We start from the raw sequence: 9120 nt of genomic DNA, 5'->3' as shown, positions 1-9120 counted from the left end.
AACAGGCTTTCAAACAATATTAAATTTAGGATTTTAGCTCGACCAGTTAGATTGAGATTTTATCCGACTCCAAAAGATAATTTTTCAAAAACTTTACAACAAATAATTGCAGTGATTAAACTTGGAAAATCTTTCACTCATTTAAGACTTTCAGCAGGAGGAAAAAGGCTGTTAACTTTATATAATTTGAACAGAATAAATCTACCATTGCCTTCTGACAAGATTAAAATTAATGTCATATATTTAAAATTTGGTTTTCACCAAAGGTGGTAGTTGCATTAAATGATGAGGTGATTTAATTACAAACAATAACATTCCTGGCAGATTGTACATACCGATTTATGTCAAGTCAAATTTATTAATATAGCGCTTTTCAGCAACAAGGCACTCAGGACGCTGTGCATAAGGAGGGGGATTGCAGTGATGCAAAATCAAATAACAGAGGTAAGAATAGAATGAAGGATAAAAAAATGACAGGAAAGTTGGACTGAAAACTAATAATGTTTAGATGGCACAGTTATTATTTATGCATAAATAGGTTCATTGTGGTTGGCAGAAGTACACATTAATTTTCAACTTTCCCTACTTGATGCTGCAAAAAGGGTGAATAGAGGCCAAGTATCCATAGTTTTTGTGTCAGACCACCAGGTGCTACAAAGGTAAGCTATACTTTCCTTTTTCTGAATGAAATGATTCTGTTTATAACTAAACTATTTACTTTTTATCTTCTCTTATTCCGTCATAAGCTGATACACAACAAGACTCTAATGTTGATTATTTGTTCCTGCACACGCCTGTGCACGGTGGCTCTGGATGTTTCTACTCCAGACTCAGTCCACTGCTTCCGCAGGTCCCCCAAGGTCTGGAATCGGCCCTTCTCCACAATCTTCCTCAGGGTCCGGTCACCTCTTCTCGTTGTGCAGCGTTTTCTGCCACACTTTTTCCTTCCCACAGACTTCCCACTGAGGTGCCTTGATACAGCACTCTGGGAACAGCCTATTCGTTCAGAAATTTCTTTCTGTGTCTTACCCTCTTGCTTGAGGGTGTCAATAGTGGCCTTCTGGACAGCAGTCAGGTCGGCAGTCTTACCCATGATTGGGGTTTTGAGTGATGAACCAGGCTGGGAGTTTTAAAGGCCTCAGGAATCTTTTGCAGGTGTTTAGAGTTAACTCGTTGATTCAGATGATTAGGTTCATAGCTCGTTTAGAGACCCTTTTAATGATATGCTAATTTTGTGAGATAGGAATTTTGGGTTTTCATGAGCTGTATGCCAAAATCATCCGTATTAAGACAATAAAAGACCTGAAATATTTCAGTTAGTGTGCCATGAATCTAAAATATATGAATGTTACATTTTCATCATGACATTATGGAAAATAATAAACTTTATCACAATATGCTAATATTTTGAGAAGGACCTGTAATTCTACATGTGTTAATTCATAGTTTTGATGCCTTGAGTGTGAAGTTACAATATTCATAGCCATGAAAATAAAGAAAACTCTTTGAATGAGAAGGTGTGTCCAAACATTTGGTCTGTACTGTATGTCTGCTAGAATACAAACTGCTTCCTGTTAGAACCAATTCTAATTTTTTAAATGACACCAAGGCAAAACAGGAGAGACAGCTGAAGTCTGTGGAAACAGGATGTTGAAATTATTTTTTGTCAAAATAGAATAGCTTTGGATATGATCCTGGCAAAAGAAGAAGGTTGTGTGGTGTTTTTGGAAAGGCTTGTTGTTCTTTTATTCCCTACAATTACAGTACCTGATAGATCTCTGATGAAGGCCCTAAAAGGATTGCAATCACTGTCCATTGAATTTAAATCGCACTCAGAAATCGATGAACAATTCACAAACATGTTTGAGACGTGGTTTAGAAAATGGGGAAACCTTCCAGGGAGTATATTCATTTCATTGACTGTTGGCGTGATCGCAGTTTATGCATGCTGTTGTGCAACGTGTATTCGAGCTCTCATCCTCAGATGTATTGATCATGCGATTGGTTCCAGTGATACCAGAGGGTTTAGATATCCAGAATATCAAATGGATGTGGTGCCAGAGCACACACTGATGTTGTCCACTGAATATTTAAGCACAAGTGATGATGTGGATCTCATGGAACCAAACCAAAGTGTTGGAGAAATTATGATACTGTGCTATGAGCAGGAGGACGAAACCCATTGTTCAGAGCCAGCCTGAAAATGGGAGCAAAATTAAATCATAGCCATAAACCGAGGATGCAACACCAGGCCTTGCCCAAGGCCAGCCAGGAATGGTGAGCCAAGGATGCCACACCAGGAGAATGACCAACCCTTTCCTGCGGCCTGGAGAGGAACCGGACCAGACGACTGTAACAGATAATTGAACAGGGTTTACAATTCAGGGTCTACAATATACTGATACACATTGTGCTGCTCATTTCCACTGTGCTTCTAGATTTTTATTATTGTTTTAAATTTTTTAACAGGGCATTATCTATTTGCGAGGTTTTTAAATCATTTAAATTTCAGACACGTCAGCATAGGTCTGTTCTATGGGAAACAGAGGGGAGCACACAATGAGGGCTGCAGGCAGTTACCAGAGAGATGGCACTCCGTTTGGGGGGGGGACGGAGTTACGTGACGGACGGAAGGAACTGCCTCCCATATTCTAGGTTAGGTCCATATGCACTAGACACAATGATTGATGTGAGGTGGGTTTTTCCCACCTCAACAGGGGAATTGTTATGGATGTATGATTCTGTGGCCTTTTTCTAATCATCTCTTTGCTGCCTTAATTAAATATATATCTGTCCTTGTCACTCATCTGCCACACTGCTATAGCTTACACAACATAACTGTTGATATCACATAAGATGCAACACATAGTCAAAGATAAACTGATACAAGAGGATGACACCCTTCAGGCTCTCATACTTAGGGAATAACTACAACCATGGACTCAGGGGGACTGAGAGTGACAACCGCCTGTCAGATGCAAAAACCTAGGTCGGGCCCCTCAAATCAAGGATGTAAGAAAGAGGGGGCCGTGATCAGGCTCACAGGATTGACAGAGGATAACCCATAAGTCAAAAGGGGGGGCCGTCGTCTGACCCAATATCCTTTACAGTGATTTCTGTGACTTAATGAATAATGTTGATATTTAAGGAATCAAAAGATTTATTGGTAGAGTGCTGTACAGATAATCAGATGAGTTATTGACAGATTGATTAAATGAAATTAGTCAAGCACATGTCATGAATGAAAGTATTAATAGGACTTCGCAAGTCATTTTTTTAATCACGACCAGAGATAGAGAACCCAAATTCAGCCAAACACAAAGTGATAAGTAAAAAGGTTTATTCAGCAACTCAGGATCAGAGAGCAGGAGAACAGCAGTCAGCTTCCAGGAACTACTGAGAACAGAGAGACTAGTTAGTGGCTGAATAAAACTCAGGATTTGCAAAGAGTTAGATAAAGCCACTAACCTTCTCAGTCTGGGGATGAGGCACAGAATCCAGAGGAGGAAATGATCCAGACAATTAATGAGGAAGCGTCCAAAAGACTGAAGTCGGATTGCTGACTGATCCAAATCCTCAGGGGAATCAGCTGAAGCTATGGCAGGAACACAGAGAGCTGCGATTGTCCTCTTGACAATAATTCCAGGTGGACTTGAGAGCCATGGGGGCTCAGGGTGAATAAACCAGTGGTTAGGCTGAGGCGTGAGTCCAAGGACAGAAACAGGGTCGAATTCCAGGGCTAGAGGCATCAGACAAGGGGCAGGCAGAGGCATAAAACCAGAGGCAGAAAACAGAGTCAAAATCCAGAAATTCAATCCGTCAGACAAGGAGCAGGCAGGCAAAATCCATGAGGCGAGGCGAGGCAAGGTCAGAGAACAAGATCAGTCAGGAAGGAACACTGGATAACTACTCACAAATGTTTTCGAAAATCTGGCACCGTCTGCCTGTCAGATGGCTGTATATAACTGCAGCTCCACAGGCGTGTGGCATGACAGTGATTGCGCAGCAGCAGACAGGTGAAGCAGATGAGTTGATTGCATGAGTGAGAGCAGAGCAGGCAGACGGGCTAGAATCATAACAATTTTTTGTTATGTGTTCACCTCTACATAGGTTGATTTTTAGGAGATGTGTTAAGTAATAAATGGAGGCTGCTTTAAAGTGAAAAGGTTTCTCATTGTGCTAAACCGGTACATTGTTTTTGATGAATGAATGTTTGTGACCTTCGATCCCTCAGGAGACACTCTGACATCATTCTGTAATGGATATTACCACATAGGCTCAGGAACACTTCAGAAAACCGTTGTCATTTGACTCAGTTTATCGCTACATCTTCAATTGCAAGTTAAAACTCTACCATTCAAAGAGAAAGCCGTATATCAACAACCAGAAACGTCGCCAGCTTCTCTGGGCCTGAACTCATCTGAGATGGACTGATGCAAAGAGGAAAGGTGCGCTGTGGTCTGATGAGTCTACATTTGAAATTGTTTTTTTAAATCAAGGATGCAATTTCCTCCTGGCCAAAGAGGAAAAGGAGTATCTGGATTGAAAAGGTTTCTCATTGTGCTAAACAGGTACATTGTTTTTGATAAGGATGAAATATTTTTGACAAGGATCCATTTGATTAAGCCACTATGTGGCTGGGTTTGATAGTGGAGTAGCTGGTATAACTGGGTTGATTAGAAAGCCACAGCTCACTTAGATTAAGTATGGACACCCGCTACTACACAATCTAACAGATAGACACCACAATGGTGACACATAGTCTACTGATAATCACTGAGGGAATGCAGATTCATTGCATTGCAGTGCCAGATTTAAAACTACATGTGACCTTCTATCGGGGCTCTTTGTCATCCTCTAACAGACGGCGACGGTCCGAGACGGGAGCCTCAGTGCTGATCTCTGTTATCATTCCTCTGCCTTAATTTAGATTAAAAGAGCTAAAAGTTAGAAACTGTATGAGAGTTGTTTGTTTAAGAATCAGTATTAGATAAAGTGTGTGATCGCTTCTGGGGACCAAGTACCGGAGGAGCTCCGAGGTGTCTGACCGCCAACAGGGTGCGGTGGCTCGGACAGTTCTCAAACGCTCATTGAGAGTTATTAAAAGGAAAGGTGATGCAACACGGTGGTAAACATGCACCTGTCCTCAGATTTCAAAATGAGTGAATATTTGCAAGAACGCAATAAGGTTTATCAATTTGAACATTAAATATCTTGTCTTTGTAGTGGATTCATTTGGATATAGGCTGAACAGGATAGTCAAATCATTGTATTCTGTTTAAATTTCCATTATTTTTCTATTTGGGGTTGTAATAATAACACAACTTTCCTAAAGAAATGGTTACTTACACACAAATGCGCGCGCGCGCGTGTGTGTGTGTGTGTGTGTGCGTGCGCACGCAGGCACACACACACACACACACACACACACTCTTGTTTTGCTATATGTAGTGAGGACCATGTGTTGACTCCCATTGACTTCCATTGATTTTCAGTCATTTTCAACCCTTTCTATGCCCTAACCCTGACAATAACCCTAAACCTAACCATTACCAGTGCATGCCTAACCCTAACCTTAACCTTAACGGTCCTCAATTTGATGGTGAAATTGGGAAAATGGTTCTCACTGTGATGCCAAGACAGGAACACACACACACACACACACACGCACACACACACAAGATGAGAGTCATCTGTTAAACAGATTGTAGCTCAGTGCCACCTCATCCATCTCCTTGCAAAGGGGACAAAACTGTAAGTGTGTCTGTGTTCGTGATGAAACGATGCTCAATCATCATCACATTACATAACAATTGCTATTGACTGCTATTACTTTCTTGTTACTGACAGACACATCTTTTTAAGTATGTTTGTATGTGAATGACTCATCTTGTGAGGACATTCAACAGTTTATATTCAGAGATTTGGGGGAAATAAGTCCACCCGAATATCATCTTGCAGGAAGGGATTATTTAAAGACAGGAAACATCCCCAGGAAAGTGGCGAAAAGTACCTCTGTATGTCAGTTAAATGTCAAATACCGCAGAGGCACTTTAGCTATATGACTCAGAATCTACAGCATAGTGTTTGTTCACATATTTCTTCTTTTTATGGTTTAGTGCCAGTGAAAAGCAGGCTTACCTGAAAGCTGCAGTTTCCGATTTACAGACAAAAACATTTGCCTTTTTTAGAGCATTTTACCTCTAAGATGATTGGCACAATGGGCTCTAAGAGATTATAACCATGGCGACAGAAAAAAAACAGCAAAAGCAACAACTGCCCTCTTGGTGAGAGCTACGGCATGAAGCAAGTTTTTGCAGCCATTTGAAAACAGAATCATTTCCTCAGGTACAATAGGTTGTTTTTTGTAGTCAATCCCTGAATCTCAAATATTCCATCTTGCAGATTGCAACTTGATTCTCTTTATTAAAGGTGTGGCATGTGTGCTTTTTTGAAAAAAAAAAATTGCAAATGCAAGTTTACTTTCATTCTGTTTTAAATTAAAGTTTTTTCTCCCCAAATAAGCATTCAACTATTTCTGCAGCATTTGGTCCATGAATCCAAACAGCTGGTTCTGGAATGTTGTTGGTAACACTGGGTAGCTAATTGATATTACACAAATTTCATTTAAAAGTGCTGTGACAACAGAGAAGAGATAATGGGAAAAGGACAAAAGAAACCAGGTGAGACGGAAGGTGCAGTTTTAGAAACTATGTGCCGATATGTGGAAAATCTGTGCATAACAAGCTGCTACAGCACAAGGTTTGCTACGTTTGGCACCTAAAGCATGAAGCTCTGCAGGAGTCCTTCATAAGATCAATCAAAGCTCCTCCTTACCAGCTCTTAGTGTCAACAGAGAGCTATTCTTGTGAGAGAAGCAGCCAAGCTGTGAACCAGTTTTGTTTAAAACCCCTCTAAAGCTGCAGATAGACTGGCTTGGCCTGCCTTTAAATGTTTTTTATTTTTTACTGTGATCAGATTATTTTCACTCCATAAAACTAAAATCTTCTGTATTATTTTTTAAAACTCAGTTTTGCTGCAAACATAGAAAAAGGACATTTGGTTGTGTCTTGCCCATTTTTCTGCTAGTTAAAATGGGTGACATAAAATGCTGTGATGGTGGAATAGGTTTGTGCAGCAATGCTACATTAATGTAGTTGTACTAGCAATTTGGGACTTTAGGTTTGCCAGAATACTTCTTTTTTAACATCAACAGTTTTAACTTTGCTTCTGATTTGTTTTAATGCTCCACTAAATCAGTCCTTCGATGAGGAAATTTGACAGAACCATTCTTGCTTTCATAGATCTGGTGCCACCAAATTTGGAAGAACTGGTGCAGCTTGTAATCACGAATTAGAAAGTAAATTCTGAGTTTGTACAGTGGAAATAGAAGCAAAACACAAAGCAATTGCAAATGTATGCACTGAAATAGTTTAGCAATAATTTTGGTCAATGCATAAATTTCAGAGTTGAAAACAGCCCCAGGTTTTGTATTGTCTAACCCAGTTACCTCTGTCCTATAAATCATTCAAAGCCTATAAAACTGATAAGATGAACTTGAGTTGTGTCTACAAATAATAGACAATGAAAAAAGAACCTTAAATTGGATAATTCACATTCATAAAAATATTTTTGGGTTCTAAATGTGGGCAAACCTTAGTTTCTTTGGTCCTATATTTATTAGACCTCAAACAAAGGCAGATTGTCTCCTAAAATACCATTGAAATGTGTGGCCTTTTGGAGACTTCTATTAGCATCTTGCAGTATTTTATCAGAGTGAATTTGCTTGGATGGCCAGACATGGGGCTGTTGGCCAATGTTTGGAAAGACTTCTTTAAATCTTATTACCAGATTCCTAAGCTGCTACAATGTTCTTTCTGTAGGCGTCAAGTAGCTCATACAATCTCACCATGGTGTTCACTCTCACTTCAAAAGTCAGGGGCAGACCAAACTAAATGTCTGGGTTTAAACAGGGCAAACCTCTTTTAAAAAGAGTAACCATGTTCTTGTGATGTACATCTGAGGTGATACGCTTGTGTCTAATTGTACCCATTTCAAGTTGGAATAAATGTGGGGATCTTCTAAATGATTACCTCACCAGAAAGTGCATTTTATTAAGTTTTACAGACTGTGTCCTGACCTTTTTAATAAAGTGTAATTAAACATCGCATTAATCAGTGTTCTCATCGATTTCTGCTGCTCCTTGGCGTCTGAAGAGCTTCAGCTCAACCACTGAATGTGTTTCTAACGAGGGAAAGTGATTGTTGCCACAGTGATGCCTGACAGCTTGTCAATAAGTCATCCCTGCAGGTAGGCTGGACAGCGACAGGCCAGAGACTAACACTGCCCACAGGAAATGTGAAAACAGGGAAAAAAGGACACCAGGCAGAACATTAGGACGTTTTTCTGCTCTCTGCTTTTCAATTTAGCAGCCTGTGTAGCGGGAGCTGCAGCCGCTGTGATGCCCAGCTGCGCCCAGACGCAGGAAGATGATTGCTGAGCTAATAGTGGACAGAAAAACGCTGCAGACAGTACAAACATGTCCAGACCTCCTGCAAGCAGGTTGAGGAAATTATTGTGAATTTATTTATATAAAAAACATCTCCTTTAGCAAATCCATGAATATACTGCACCATTATTGTCGGCGTTTAGTCAGAAACATGTTTTTAACATTAGCCTTTATAACAATATGTCTGATCTTAATTTTTTTTCTTGTTTTGCTGTATTTCTTTGTCTCCCACAGCTCATGAAGTTATTTTGAGTGTGAAAGTGACAGCAGGGTGTTTAATGTTTTTTGCCCTCAGTTTCTAATGACTGTGTCTGATTTTAGCTAATGCTTTTGGACATGTTTTCTGTCTCTCCACACTTCATCTCGCTTTGTTTCACTGCCGTAATTACTTTCTCTGAGTCTCATCTCACTGTTGATAAAATCTATTTATCTGATGCCAGGAAGTGTTTTGGTGTCACTGCCTCTCCTCATCCCTCCATCTATCCATCCCTTGTTTTTTATCTTAATCTTTCTTTTACGCTGTTTGTCTCGTTCTGTTTCAGGTTGGATGTGATTTTCCGGCATCAAGAATCAGTGGTGACAGCAGGCTCCCCTGCTGTGTCTGCACACAT

General features: G+C 40.1%; 1 long non-coding RNA gene across 1 annotated transcript; it reads right to left on the bottom strand.

The window, feature by feature from the left end:
• Nucleotides 1-3242: 3242 nt before the first annotated feature.
• LOC124879610 lies at nt 3243-3908 on the bottom strand. The gene is made up of 2 exons (XR_007041062.1): nt 3469-3908; nt 3243-3396 (listed from the first exon to the last, which is right to left on the bottom strand). It is a non-coding gene; the product is annotated as an uncharacterized LOC124879610 (long non-coding RNA).
• Between the last annotated feature and the right edge of the window lie 5212 nt (nt 3909-9120).

Source organism: Girardinichthys multiradiatus, chromosome 13 (assembly GCF_021462225.1).
Source record: "Girardinichthys multiradiatus isolate DD_20200921_A chromosome 13, DD_fGirMul_XY1, whole genome shotgun sequence".
In the NCBI taxonomy this organism is placed as follows: Eukaryota; Metazoa; Chordata; class Actinopteri; order Cyprinodontiformes; family Goodeidae; genus Girardinichthys; species Girardinichthys multiradiatus.
Note: the sequence above shows the minus strand (reverse complement) of the source record. Positions and strands in the feature narration are given on the sequence as shown.